Here is an 11,267-nt window from a genome sequence, read left to right as displayed (position 1 = left end):
AATTCTGGTCTGGAACCAGAAACTTGTACCTACCGATTGTTATTACTTAGGCCGTCATCTTCATGATATATAATCCAGTTAAAACACAAAATGAAATAATTCCTACCGACATACATGTGTATATGCAAATATGCACACTAGTATCCTACTGCACGTGTAGTGAAATCTAAAATGATAATGCCAATGGTAAAACTAGTACTTTACTACTTAAGTTGGGTACATGACGCAAGCCCAATGTGATGCAGGTGTTCGGATACATGTATAGTGCAGGAACAAATTAAAAATTATCATTTACAAAAGATGTTTAATTTTTAGCTTTGCAATCAAGGCCTTTTTGCAAAAACAGACAAATATGGTGTGTTTGTGTATGTGTGTTGATGAGAGACGGGTGGGGTTGACTATTAAATTGATTGTGTATATGGCAGCTTTCAATGAGAATTTAATTTAAATACCCAATTCACATATTGAATATGATTTCTTAATAGCCGACGCTATAGGCATTCTACCTGCCTTGTTCACTCATCTTCTTTGTCAGTTGATTCATCTTGGGTTTTTAGGATAATGTTGACCAAAAAGTAGGTCAAGGGGACCTACTTTTATCATTTTATGGCTATATTTAAGTATCTTGGGTACTACTTGGCTTAAAACCCCGTCACATTTTGAAAAACGACCAACGGCCGACGGGTTTTGAAGCAAAATTAAATGGAATTCTTCGGGTGACAGACGGCAGGTCATCGGTGGTTGTCTAGCCCGATTTTGACCTCTTTTTTTCGTCGGCCGACCAATTTTGTGTCCATTGGTCCAAGTTATAATTTTTTATGCGTCGGTGGCCGATTTCTTCAATTGAAGTTATCCGTCGACCAACCTTCGATCACCGTCCGACAATTGGCGGTCAGTTTATTAAGTCGGTCGTCCGTCGTTGGATAATAAGGATGTTTAAAATTACGGCCGACAGTTAAATTGAAACTGTAGCTCAGAGCATGATGCTCGGGCGACGATTGGCCGACTTGTGGATATTTAACCTGTAAAGGATACATAACACAAACAAAATTTTGATGAATGGATTGATATATATTTTTTTGAACGGAAATAACATGAATAATTAATTGCCATTCTCTGTAACCACTTAAACTTCGTTGCCACGCATGGTCACCGATTTTGATGAAACGTCACCCATGCTTAGAACTTGATACCAGAAACAAATATCAAACAAAATTTCGTTGCTAAGTGTCTCGGTTGCTATGGCAACAGCCGGAAAAGTTTGAAAAATCGAGATTTTCAGCCACTTTAAATCCTGACTGTGGCTTAATAAAAACTAGAAAAGGCAAACAAACCGTTCTAACAAGAACATGACACCTTGATGTCACTTATACTGTGAAGAAACTGTTTAGAATATATCTCTAAGTAAGTGGTAACCAAGGGTACATTTGGAATACATTTAAAATGCTGAAATATGCAGAAAAATACTCCATATTCACTAATGGTAGGTGTTACATGCTAAAACTCAATCATTGACTTAAGAAAAACAATGAAAATATTTGACCTTAAGTATATAAGTATAAGCAATATTATTCTATAAATAACTTTTATGGTTGCCATGGTAACACAGTGAAACCATGCAAAACCAGTAACTAAGATTGGGTTTATGCTACTGTTTTGAGAAAAAACATGAAAATTCAAGACTGGCAAATATGCATCCTTAGGACCTTGCAACACCAAAACCATAAGAAAAATTGGGTATAATTGCTACTTTGTAGTGTTACCATGGAAACAAAGTACTAGTGCTTACAAGTGATTTTTTTTCCGCTGAATTAAGAATTAAATTGCCATTTAATCAAGAAACAAATTAAAGAGCTCAACTGGAATTGTCTTATCTGTAAGAACTGAAGGTAAATATGATATATTGATAAAATTGATGAATAAAACAACACTGTTGCTATGGTTACCAAGAAGGGAAAATGTTCGATTTTTTAAACTCTATATCAATATCAAATCCTGTGTGCCAACTTCTTGCATCCACTTAGAGATTGGATGATAGTCAAAATTAAAAGTCAAGTTAGCTATTAATAAATATCAATCATAAAAGTTTTGTTAATCTACATTTAAGGGTACGTATCCAAGGAAACAAAACATTTTTCAGGTTTTTAAGCATAAATTTTCCGCTTATTTCCATAGCAACGCTCTATTTAAAGAATCTAATCTGAATTTTTTGAAATGGGAAAATTTGGAGCACACCAACATCTTATAAAATTGATCATTAGTTATGAGGAAATGTGCTTTTTTTAAAAGATAGGATCATATTTAAACATACATAGTGTTACTTTGAAGGCTCCCTGGGACATAAAAACCTTGGCAACCATTGCCAACCAAAATGAAATATATTTTTTCTTGGTATGTGTTTTAAGGCTCTTTTTTCTATTATTTGGTAACATTTCATCCTATAATTGCTTTTCATTTTTACGAGTATGACTCCATAAAATTCAATGAATATTTTTTTTTACTTTTGATTACTTTGTTACCATAGTAACGTATGTAATAGTTGATTTACGAAACATGTTTATCATGCATTTGAGATATCTTACCTTCAACTTTTGGAAACAGTCATTAACAATGGTTTGCTTTGCCGCAAATGTTAACTATGGGCCTCTAAACATGTTAAAAAATGCCATTTTTCGAAATTTAATACATGTTGCCATGGTAACTATAAAACATAGCAACGAATTTTTGCCTGATTTCAGTTCAGGGTATCAATGCCTTTTATCATAGAGAGTTTGGAGAAATTCTGAGACTATGCGTGCCACAGCTCCTATATAAAATTTCAAATCATTACAGAGAATGGCTCTTAACCCGTAAGATATTAAGAAATCTAAAGTATTCTTTGCTGTTTATATATGCACTATTTGTCGTTTTTTATGCAATTCCATACAAAATTTTGCACACATTTTCAATATTGAGTCACAATTTTATAAGATTCTCCCACTTTGCGTTGCAAACATTACTCACGTCACCTATACAAATATAGATCTTTGAAAAAATATTGCTGATTTCTACCTTAAAAACGTCTTTACCTCTTTAAAGAAGTGCAATTGCAGTTATCAGATTTGACACTATGCTTAAACAAGACATTGAATTTTACTTAGGACAAATATGTACATGCACGAAACCTCCAATCTATTATTTTTTCATTACTTTACTTTAAACATATTTTATTGAGTATAATTCAATCAAGATTGGGCAACAGGCAATGCCTATGTAAACCCTCTCCTTTTATAATTGGTCAAGATACAAATTAGTAGTAAATAATACATGAACATGATAATCAATAAAATTATAATGAAAAATAAAGATTCACAATCGAGTATTATTTATCAATAATATGTCTCAAAAAAAAAATGACAACCCCCTGACTGTATGCATATTATTTACATACTGTTCCAGCTTAAAAATAATACAAATATTTGAAATAAAAATTATGCATTTAATAGAATATTTAATATGACAGTGTCCCTAATTTAGTCTTTTACGAGGGTTGTTCGAAAAGTTCGTGGACGATGTCCATCTTCGTTATATTACTCACAAGAAAATTTGAATAAGCACGATATAATATGTAAAAATATTTGTTTTGTTGATGTGTGAAGTTTCATTCTATTCAATTTAACAGAAATCAATTTACTTCATTTTAAAATCAACATGTTCTGTACCCTCGGAGCACACTTAATGGCAATGTAACGTCAAAACAAAGCGTCAAGAATTTATTAAGAATACTAATCCCTTTACATTTCACACAGTATAATCCAATGTCCACTCATTAAATCCTTTTCTGATACTTTACTTTTATAATTTAAGAATTGCTCTCGTTGGATAATTTACTTTGTCAAGGTGTTAACATTTTAATATCTTTTATTACTTAACTGCTTTCACATGAAAAGCAACTCTGACGCGCCTATGTCTTTCTTTGACGTTCCAATTTTTTTTGAGAATTTTTGGTAAGATTCTTATAGTTAACCCGTTTCTTCACAGATTGTTCTCATCCGATACAGAGTCTCTGTCACTCAAATACTGCCTGTACTATTTGTACACACAAACACAACTCGCTTGTGACATATTTTCTTGATTTCTCCAACATTTTTAGAGTTTATTCAATATTTTTCCTGAGAAAAACACAATATTTCATCTTTGTCTGCTGCTCCGTGACGTTCTAAAACGTCATCGTTTTTGTCGTTTTCAATAAGGACTACCTATCTTCTCAAGTTGATTTCTTTTCAACAAAGCAAAATATAAAGCCATAATTTGGTATACAGATCGATATAACAATTCTTAATTTGAATTTCTAGGTTGTTTTTCGTTGTTGCTTAATTCTACAGAGAGTATGACTACAGACATTATTTCGTGGATAGTCTGTAACTTACTAAATTTTGACCTGCTCCGCGACCCGATTTTTGCATTTTTAAAATCTGGATAAATTTTGAATTAATCGTTATATTTTAAAAAAATTAATACAAATCATTTGGATTGATTGTTAAAATATTTCTACCAAATTTGGATAACATATGACATCAAATAAAAAAGATATGGGAGTTGTCCACGAACTTTTCGAACAACCCTCGTAGAAGATTTAATAAATTCTTGCACATATGAAAATATTTGACAATTTGTTTGATAAGAGTATTGAGATTTTCCTCTTAGTAGAGCGTCGAGTTAAAAAACAACATCAATATCACTTAATTTTTGTACCAAAATGTTTCTTTCAACATTATACGATGGATAGTTGATAAAATAATGTTCAGTATCTTCAGTATGAAATCCACACTTTTGACATGATTGAATATCTGATAAAAAATGATTTTTTAAATGTGCATTAAGATTACTAGCATTGTTTCGCAACTGACAATGCAAGATATTTTCTTTCCTATTATCAAAGTTAAAGTACCTACAAGGTTTATTAGATGCTCCCCAATTCTTAAGTTTTGCTTTAAAGATAGCTAATGAAGGAGAGTTTTTTACATCTTCACTAAGACTGTTCCAAAGTTTTACGGTTGATGGAATAAAACTATTATAGTATGACATTGTTTTACAAACTGGTATGCATAAGTCATTACATCCAGACCTTAGGTTGTAAGCATGTTGAACAGGAAAACAAGGTTGAATCAAATCATACAAATAATCAGGTGCAGAACCATTAATCATTTTATACATCAATTGTAGTTTGTGTTTTTCTCTTCTAAGATATAATGGTTCCCATCATAGTGTTCACCATACAAACAAGTTCTGGATGAATTAACTCTAAGTCCAGTAATAATTCTGGCAGCTTCTATTTGAACTTTTTCAAGCAATTCTGAACTATTTTGGGTACAATTATCCCATACAACATTAGCATATTCTAAAATTGGTCTTATAAAGGCAAAATAAATTTTTATTAGTGAATTTCTATCAATGCTATGTTTCAGTAATCTAATTATGTTTAATCTTTTACATGCCTTTTCATATATATTCAATATGTGATTGTTCCAAGAATCATCTGCTTGAAATTGTAATCCTAAATGAACATGAGTATTTGATTGTTTTATATAATCACCTCCATATCCAAACTGAATATTAGGATAACTTATGTGTTTTCTAGTAAAATCAACATTAACAGGTTTTTAAACTATCAAAATCTATAGCCCAAGCTTTGGACCAATTATTTATCTTTTCAAGATCTTGAGTAAGGGACATTGTTGGAGCATTGACATCATTGTCTATAATAGCAAACAAAGAAGTATCATCAGCAAACAGTCAAATATTACAAGATATATCTTTAGCTATATCATTTATATATAACAAAAACAAGAAAGGACCCAGTACAGACCCCTGGGGTACCCCAGCATCTATTGTTTGACATGATGATGAAAAGCCTTCTAAATTCATTCTTTGTTGTCTCTCAGTAAGATAGTCTTCAATCCAACCCAGTATATTACTTCTAAATCCAAAGTTTTTAAGTTTGAAAATCATTCCCTTATGCCATACCTTGTCAAAAGCTTTGGAAATGTCACAAAATATAAAGCGTATATCTCTGCCTCTGTCAAGGTTCGACATAATTTTATCATATATTTCAACTAATTGGTTAACAGTAGAATCCCCAGGTTGGAACCCAGATTGGTATTTACACAATAAGTCATGTTCCTTAATATGATTAAACATATATTTAAAAAGTATTTTTTCCATTAATTACATATAGAACAAGTCAATGATATTGGTCTGTAATTATTAGGTTGTTGGGGACAGCCTTTATTTTTAAAAATAGGTGAAATATGTGTTTGTTTCCATATGTATGGAAGAACTTTATTTGTAAGTGAAAGGTTAAATAATCTACATAGAGGTTTATATATATATATATATATATATATATATATATATATATATATATATATATATATATATATATATATATATATATATAAAGCGCAAATAACAACAATTCTTAAACTAATATAACTGCCCTAAGTGAAGAAATATTAATATAGAAAGCACAGAGAAATTCACTTTTACACGGATACTCACTTCCGCCCCAGCCCGGGGTTGAACTCTCGACCTACGGAATCTGTCTCCTAGCAGTGCAGGAACAGCGCGTTAGACCGCTCGGCTATCTAGGCAAGTTAAAACCTTGCTTTCGATGCCGATGGAATTCTCACAACGCTGTCCTACACCACACGGTGATTGAAAATGGAAGTGAGATACAGTTATTTGGACATTAGTTTTTAGAGGATTGTTACCAATGCATGTCGTGATGAATTTAATTTTATTTATAAAGCACAAATAACAACAACTCTTAAACTAATATAACTGCCCTAAGTGAAGAAATATTAATATAGAAAGCACAGAGAAATTCATTTTTACACGGATACTCACTTCCGCCCCAGCCCGGGGTTGAACTCTCGACCTACGGAATCTGTCTCCTAGCAGTGCAGGAACAGCGCGTTAGACCGCTCGGCTATCTAGGCAAGTTAAAAGCTTGCTTTCGATGCCGATGGAATTCTCACAACGCTGTCCTACACCACACGGTGATTGAGAATGGAAGTGAGATACAGTTATTTGGACATTAGTTTTTAGAGGATTGTTACCAATACATGTCGTGATGAATTTAATTTCATTTATAAAGCACAAATAACAACAACTCTTAAACTAATATAACTGCCTTAAGTGAAGAAATATTAATATAGAAAGCATAGAGAATTTCACTTTTACAAGGATATTCACTTCCGCCCCAGCCCGGGGTTGAACTCTCGACCTACGGAATCTGTCTCCTAGCAGTGCAGGAACAGCGCGTTAGACCGCTCGGCTATCTAGGCAAGTTAAATGATGGAATTCTCACAACGCTGTCCTACACTACACGGTCATTGAGAATGGAAGTGAGATAAAGTTATTTGGACATTAGTTTTTAGAGGATTGTTACCAATACTTGTTGTGATGAATTTAATTTTATTTATAAAGCACAAATAACAACAACTCTTATATATATATATATATATATATATATATATATATATATATATATATATATATATATATATATATATATATATATATATATATATATATAATAAAAACTAGAAAAGGCTAACAAACCATTCTAACAAGAACATGACACCTTGATGTCACTTATACTGTGAAGAAACTGTTTAGAATATATCTCTAAGTAAGTGGTAACCAAGGGTACATTTGGAATACATTTAAAATGCTGAAATATGCAGAAAAATACTCCATATTCACTAATGGTAGGTGTTACATGCTAAAACTCAATCATTGACTTAAGAAAAACAATGAAAATATTTGACCTTAAGTATATAAGTATAAGCAATATTATTCTATAAATAACTTTTATGGTTGCCATGGTAACACAGTGAAACCATGCAAAACCAGTAACTAAGATTGGGTTTATGCTACTGTTTTGAGAAAAAACATGAAAATTCAAGACTGGCAAATATGCATCCTTAGGACCTTGCAACACCAAAACCATAAGAAAAATTGGGTATAATTGCTACTTTGTAGTGTTACCATGGAAACAAAGTACTAGTGCTTACAAGTGATTTTTTTTCCGCTGAATTAAGAATTAAATTGCCATTTAATCAAGAAACAAATTAAAGAGCTCAACTGGAATTGTCTTATCTGTAAGAACTGAAGGTAAATATGATATATTGATAAAATTGATGAATAAAACAACACTGTTGCTATGGTTACCAAGAAGGGAAAATGTTCGATTTTTTAAACTCTATATCAATATCAAATCCTGTGTGCCAACTTCTTGCATCCACTTAGAGATTGGATGATAGTCAAAATTAAAAGTCAAGTTAGCTATTAATAAATATCAATCATAAAAGTTTTGTTAATCTACATTTAAGGGTACGTATCCAAGGAAACAAAACATTTTTCAGGTTTTTAAGCATAAATTTTCCGCTTATTTCCATAGCAACGCTCTATTTAAAGAATCTAATCTGAATTTTTTGAAATGGGAAAATTTGGAGCACACCAACATCTTATAAAATTGATCATTAGTTATGAGGAAATGTGCTTTTTTTAAAAGATAGGATCATATTTAAACATACATAGTGTTACTTTGAAGGCTCCCTGGGACATAAAAACCTTGGCAACCATTGCCAACCAAAATGAAATATATTTTTTCTTGGTATGTGTTTTAAGGCTCTTTTTTCTATTATTTGGTAACATTTCATCCTATAATTGCTTTTCATTTTTACGAGTATGACTCCATAAAATTCAATGAATATTTTTTTTTACTTTTGATTACTTTGTTACCATAGTAACGTATGTAATAGTTGATTTACGAAACATGTTTATCATGCATTTGAGATATCTTACCTTCAACTTTTGGAAACAGTCATTAACAATGGTTTGCTTTGCCGCAAATGTTAACTATGGGCCTCTAAACATGTTAAAAAATGCCATTTTTCGAAATTTAATACATGTTGCCATGGTAACTATAAAACATAGCAACGAATTTTTGCCTGATTTCAGTTCAGGGTATCAATGCCTTTTATCATAGAGAGTTTGGAGAAATTCTGAGACTATGCGTGCCACAGCTCCTATATAAAATTTCAAATCATTACAGAGAATGGCTCTTAACCCGTAAGATATTAAGAAATCTAAAGTATTCTTTGCTGTTTATATATGCACTATTTGTCGTTTTTTATGCAATTCCATACAAAATTTTGCACACATTTTCAATATTGAGTCACAATTTTATAAGATTCTCCCACTTTGCGTTGCAAACATTACTCACGTCACCTATACAAATATAGATCTTTGAAAAAATATTGCTGATTTCTACCTTAAAAACGTCTTTACCTCTTTAAAGAAGTGCAATTGCAGTTATCAGATTTGACACTATGCTTAAACAAGACATTGAATTTTACTTAGGACAAATATGTACATGCACGAAACCTCCAATCTATTATTTTTTCATTACTTTACTTTAAACATATTTTATTGAGTATAATTCAATCAAGATTGGGCAACAGGCAATGCCTATGTAAACCCTCTCCTTTTATAATTGGTCAAGATACAAATTAGATGTAAATAATACATGAACATGATAATCAATAAAATTATAATGAAAAATAAAGATTCACAATCGAGTATTATTTATCAATAATATATCTCAAAAAAAAAAATGACAACCCCCTGACTGTATGCATATTATTTACATACTGTTCCAGCTTAAAAATAATACAAATATTTGAAATAAAAATTATGCATTTAATAGAATATTTAATATGACAGTGTCCCTAATTTAGTCTTTTACGAGGGTTGTTCGAAAAGTTCGTGGACGATGTCCATCTTCGTTATATTACTCACAAGAAAATTTGAATAAGCACAATATAATATGTAAAAATATTTGTTTTGTTGATGAGTGAAGTTTCATTCCATTCGATTTAGCAGAAATCAATTTACTTCATTTTAAAATCAACATGTTTTGTACCCGCGGAGCACACTTAATGGCAATGTAACGTCAAAACAGCGTCAAGAATTTATTAAGAATACTAATCCCTTTACATTTCACACAGTATAATCCAATGTCCACTCATTAAATCCTTTTTCTAATATTTTACATTTATTTTTTAAGAATTGCACTCGTTGGATAATTTACTTTGTTGGGGTTTTAATTTCTTCTATTAAGTTACTCTGCTTCCACAGGAAAAGCCACTCTGAAGCGCCTATGTCTTTCTTTGACGTTCCAATTTTTTTTGAGAATTTTTGGTAAGATTCTTACAGTTAACCCGTTTCTTCACAGATTGTTCTCATCCGATACAGAGTCTCTGTCACTCAAATACTGCCTGTACTATTTGTACACACAAACACAACTCGCTTGTGACATATTTTCTTGATTTCTCCAACATTTTTAGAGTTTATTCAAGATTTTTCCTGAGAAAAACACAATATTTCATCTTTGTCTGCTGCTCCGTGACGTTCTAAAACGTCATCGTTTTTGTCGTTTTCAATAAGGACTACCTATCTTCTCAAGTTGATTTCTTTTCAACAAAGCAAAATATAAAGCCATAATTTGGTATATGAATCGATATAACAATTCTTAATTTGAAATTCTAGGTTGTTTTTTGTTGTTGCTTAATTTTACAGAGAGTATGACTACAGACATTATTTCGTGGATAGTCTGTAACTTACTAAATTTTGACCTGGTCTGCGACCCGATTTTTGCATTTTTAAAATCTGGATAAATTTTAAATTAATTGTTATATTTTGAAAAAAAATTAATACAAATCATTTGGATTGATTGTTAAAATATTTCTACCAAATTTGGATAACATATGACATCAAATAAAAAAGATATGGGAGTTGTCCACGAACTTTTCGAACAACCCTCGTAGAAGATTTAATAAATTCTTGCACATATGAAAATATTTGACAATTTGTTTGATAAGAGTATTGAGATTTTCCTCTTAGTAGAGCGTCGAGTTAAAAAACAACATCAATATCACTTAATTTTTGTACCAAAATGTTTCTTTCAACATTATACGATGGATAGTTGATAAAATAATGTTCAGTATCTTCAGTATGAAATCCACACTTTTGACATGATTGAATATCTGATAAAAAATGATTTTTTAAATGTGCATTAAGATTACTAGCATTGTTTCGCAACTGACAATGCAAGATATTTTCTTTCCTATTATCAAAGTTAAAGTACCTACAAGGTTTATTAGATGCTCCCCAATTCTTAAGTTTTGCTTTAAAGATAGCTAATGAAGGAGAGTTTT

Source organism: Saccostrea cucullata, unplaced genomic scaffold, assembly GCF_032062105.1.
Source record: "Saccostrea cucullata isolate Sc308-1 unplaced genomic scaffold, CSIRO_AGI_Scuc_v1 ctg628, whole genome shotgun sequence".
In the NCBI taxonomy this organism is placed as follows: domain Eukaryota; kingdom Metazoa; phylum Mollusca; class Bivalvia; order Ostreida; family Ostreidae; genus Saccostrea; species Saccostrea cuccullata.
The sequence above is the reverse complement of the archived record's forward strand: the minus strand, read 5'-3'. Positions refer to the sequence as shown.